This window comes from Rutidosis leptorrhynchoides, chromosome 7 (genome assembly GCF_046630445.1).
Source record: "Rutidosis leptorrhynchoides isolate AG116_Rl617_1_P2 chromosome 7, CSIRO_AGI_Rlap_v1, whole genome shotgun sequence".
NCBI classification, from domain to species: Eukaryota; Viridiplantae; Streptophyta; class Magnoliopsida; order Asterales; family Asteraceae; genus Rutidosis; species Rutidosis leptorrhynchoides.
The window spans coordinates 138583012-138588070 of NC_092339.1; positions in this window are offsets into that span (position 1 = coordinate 138583012).

Here is a 5059-nt window from a genome sequence, read left to right on the forward strand (position 1 = left end):
GACAATGAAACCCTAAGGGCAATCTGGTAAACATAAAAGTGAGGGTTGTTATAAGTGAGACGAATGTAGTATTTAATTTTTAAAAAAGAAAAAGAAAAAAATGTTAAAAGACAACTAAGAACGAAGTAAATAGTAACTAAGACTATAAGATTTAGATTATAGAGATAATATATCACACCCCAGTTAGGGCCTGGGCAAAATGTGACTTAATATCAAATAAACCAACATATTATAATATACCAGAACAACACTAAATGATAAAATAAACTTTATTGAGTACGCAGCGGAATAAATGAAATGTCGTTACAATGACGAAAATAGCAACATAGTAAATGTTCAAATGCAATAGTAATAAATGCGATATCTCTTGATCCTATGTCCAAGTAGCATCACATAAGCAGTAAGTAAGAAAGCTTGAATCAATCAGCACCTGAGACAAAACATGCTAAAGTGTCAACCAAAAGGTTGAGTGAAGTTCATAGGTTTAACAAATAAGTTTGACCGTTATTTTAGACCACAAGATTTAGTTTGTAAAGTTAATCTCGCAGGATCAAAAAGTTATGCCAATGCATAATATTTAGACTAAACATTCAAGTTTGCCCCAAAGACAAGTTGTAGTTTATACTTGTCGGTTTAATTTCATTATTAAGTAATACAATGACTTGGTCAAATGTATCGGGGACGTTACTCCCGATAGGCCTACCCACAATAATTAAGCATGCATTCAACGAGCAATTAAAAATATCAATATAGGGACTTAGTCGGACATAGCCGGGTATAGCATAGTTTTAACAGTTGGCACTTGTGTCTAAATTGTAAATAGTAAAAGTAGCATGTGTCTCACCCCAATAAAACTAAATAAGTTTACTAGAAATAAAGAGTGGGGCTATGAATTCACCTTAGTAAGTAGAGAGATGAGCTAGTTATTTCTTAGAATAGAAAGTTGGATGAGTGAGCAGAAAAGTCAACCTATTGACATTTAAGAGTAGTAAGTGTTTTGCACAAGTTTAAGTTTAAGTATGTAAGTGTAGTATAGTTTGTTTTACTAAGTTTCCATTCTTAGTAAGTTTCTACTTTTAGAAAGTTTCCATTTTTAGAAAGTTTTTATTTTTAGTAAGTTTATAATTAGAAAGTTTCTATTTTTAAAGTGTTTCCATTTTAGGATACTTGCCATATTAGATATACTTCCAATCACCCCTTTCCCTTCGAATGGCCATTTCAGGTCTAGGGGCTTGAGCTACAGGATCCTTTAAATCGAAAAATCCAAACCCTTCCGCCTAGAGTTTCGTAGAAACCATTCGTCAAGAAAGTTCGAAGATCTATATATATCTAATATATATCCCAAAATGTTTTTATGTGTTATAATATAGGTAGTATAGTATATGTGTTAATAATAGTATAAGTGTAAGTGTTAAATAATAGTATAAGTAATATTAGGGTTTCATTAATTAATTAGGTTTAATTAATTAGAGTAGTAATTAATGATTAGGGTTTAGTAATTAATAACTAAGGTTTAATTAATGTCTAGGGTTTAATAATTAATTAGGGTTTTAATAAACTAGGGTTAGGTTTAGGGTTTTAATTAAAGTAGTATAGTTTAGGTGTAATTAGGGTTTAGTATATATATATATATATATATATATATATATATATATATATATATATATATATATATATATATATATATATATATATGTATGTTACTCGTGTATATATATATATATATATATTTTTACATGTATATATATATATGTATCGATATGCATATGTATATATATAAGTTTATTTTGTTTCCTTAATTAACACAAACAAATCTCCTAATTGTTATCTAGGGTTTTGAAGATCAAACTTTCCTTTTCCCCTTTTTTTTCTAGTCGACATACATACATACATATTAATATATATATATATTTTTTGTATAGATCTAGATGTGTTTATGTATATGTTTATGAATAAGTTTATAACACGAACATGAATTAAACAAAACTCAAAGTTTATGTAAATAAGTTAGGGTTTAGGTTATACCTTTGAAGATTCGAAGACGACTAACAACGAAAAGATGAACACGATGAAGATTGAAGATCAAAGCCTTTGAAGATTCGAAGAACACCTCGAAGTTTCTTGAAGAACACGAAGAACGCGAAGAACACTTGAAGATCACCTTGAAGATTGATGATGATTTCGATGGTGGTGGTGTAGGGTTTCGGTTTTGGGAGCCGAAACTAGGGAGAGAGGGAGAGAGATTTGGGAGAGAAAATTGTTGTTGTGATTTGGTACAATGAAAAGGTTTAGGTTAGGTCTCTATTTATAGGGAGGATAGGAAAATTCTAGAATTAGGGTTAGGGTTAGATTTACTTAGGGAACAAGTTAGCTTGAAGAGGAGGTTAAAGAGTGTTGCTTGGGCCAAAAATTTGAGGGGCAAAAGGGTAATTTTACCCTTCCAAAATCGGCTAGGGTTTAATGGGATTAGGGTTTAACTTTTTCACTTAAGTCCTTATACTTTAATTTAGCTTAAATGATTCCTTAATTATCCCAGTTTAATTATTTTAAGTACACAATATTTATTTGTTCATGAAAGTTAATTAACTTATTATTTTTATTAACTTGTCAATTAATGTATAAAGTTAATTAGTATATTTTATAATTCTTAACGCTTAACCATTATCGATTAAAGTTTAATTATTAAGTTTAATTATATTGTTGGGCATTTAATATGGAAAAATATAGAATGGAAAAATTGAGGGTCATTATAGTACCTCCCCGTTATTGAAAACTTCGTCCCGAAGTTTTAGGTTGATTCCTCGTTTGCATCCGCAGTTGAGAAGAGATGGGGATATTTCCTTATCATGTGGTCTTTGTGTTCTCAGGTATATTCGGGGCCTCTACGCGAATTCCAACGGACTTTAACGATAGGTATGTTGCTTTTATGCGTTTGTTTGACCTCTCCTTCCATGACTTCTATAGGTTCTTCAACGAAGTGCATTTGCTCATCAATGCGGACATCATCCAAAGGAATAACGAGTGTGTCATTAGCAAGACACCGTTTAAAATTTGAGACATGAAACACATCATGTACTTGGCTAAGTTCAGTTGGTAGTTCTAATCGGTATGCCACGGGACCGACTCTTTGAGTGACTGTGAAAGGTCCAACGTATCGTAGACTGAGTTTACTTCGTTTACCGAAGCGGACAACACCTTTCCAAGGGGATACTTTCAACATGACTTTATCTCCATCTTGGTATTCGATGTCTTTTCATTTCTTATCGGCATAGCTCTTTTGTCAGCTACGGGCAGATTCTAAACGTTGCTTAATTTGAACAATCTTTTCGGTAGTTTCGTGAATGATTTCAGGACCAGTTAAATGTCTGTCCTCGAGTTCATCCCAACACAAAGGGGATCTACATTTTCATCCATATAAAGCTTCAAAAGGTGCAACCTTAATGCTGGAGTGATAACTGTTGTTATAAGAAAATTCAACCAAAGGTAGATGTCTATCCCAACCTTTGCCGAAATCGATTGCACAAGCACGTAGCATATCTTCCATGGTTTGAATAGTTCGTTCACTTTAACCATCAGTTTGCGGATGATAGGCTGTACTCATGTCAAGTTGAGTTTCAAGAGCAGATTGTAAAGTTTTCCAGAATCTAGAAATGAATCGACCGTCGCGATCAGAAATAATCAAGATAGAAACACCATGACGTGAGACAATTTCTTTAATATAAAGTTGTGATAATTTCTCCATCTTATCGGTTTTCTTGATCGGTATGAAATGCGCAGATTTAGTAAGACGATCAACTACGACCTAAATAGTATCGTTACCGTTCGAAGTCTTAGGTAACTTAGTAACGAAGTCCATAGTGATACATTCCCACTTCCACTGCGGAATATCGGGTTGTGTCAATAGACCAGAAGGCTTTTGATGTTCGGCCTTGACTTTCAAACAAGTGAGACATTTGCTAACATAAGTAGCAATGTCGGCTTTCATGTTAGGCCACCAGTAGAATTCCTTCACATCGTGATACATCTTACTGGAACCGGGATGAATAGAATACCTAGTCTTATGTGCTTCATCCAAGACTAGTTCATGGAGATTACCGAAGCGAGGAACCCAAATTCTATTGCCAAAGTACCGTGTACCATTAGCTTTCACTTGAAGTTGGTTCTCGAAACCAATAGGTCCTTCACCTTTGATAAGTGTCAGTTTAATAGCTTCCAATTGAGCTTCACAGATTCGCGAGATAAGATTTGATTTGATCTTTAGGTTTAGAGCACGAACACGTTTAACATCGTCTTTTCAACTAAGGGCATCGGCAACTACATTCGCCTTGCCAGGATGATATTTCAGCTCACAGTAATAATCGTTCAATGTCTCAAGCCATCGGCTTTGCCTCATATTCAGCTGTTTTTGATCAAAGATGTGTCGAAGACTTTTATGGTCAGTGTACACCGTAAAATGGGTACCATACAGATAATGTCTCCATATCTTTAATGCAAATACCACGGCACCTAACTCAAGGTCATGTATGGTATAGTTCTCTTCATGTTTCTTCAACTGCCTAGATGCGTAGGCAATAACCTTTTCTCGTTGCATTAAAACATAACCAAAGCCTTGCTTCGAAGCATCGCAGTAAACAACAAAGTCGTCAGTACCTTCGGGTAAGGATAGAATCGGGGCTGTAGTCAATTTCTCCTGCAGAATCTTGAAAGCAGATTCCTGTTCTTCGGACCACTCAAACTTCTTCCCTTTTTGAGTTAGCATTGTAAGAGGTTTAGCAAGTAGGGAAAAATCTTTTATAAACTTTCGATAGTAACCGGCAAGTCCCAAAAATTGACGAATATGCTTCGCAGTCTTTGGTATCTCCCAGTTTTGAATAGCGGTAATCTTAGCTGGATCAACATGTATTCCGTTACTATCTACAACATGTCCAAGAAATTGTTCGGTTTTGAGCCAAAACTCGCACTTAGAAAACTTAGCGTAGAGTTGTTCCTTTCGTAAGAGTTCAAGAATCATGCGCAAATGCTGCTCATATTCTTTCTCACTCTTGGAGTAGATCAAGAT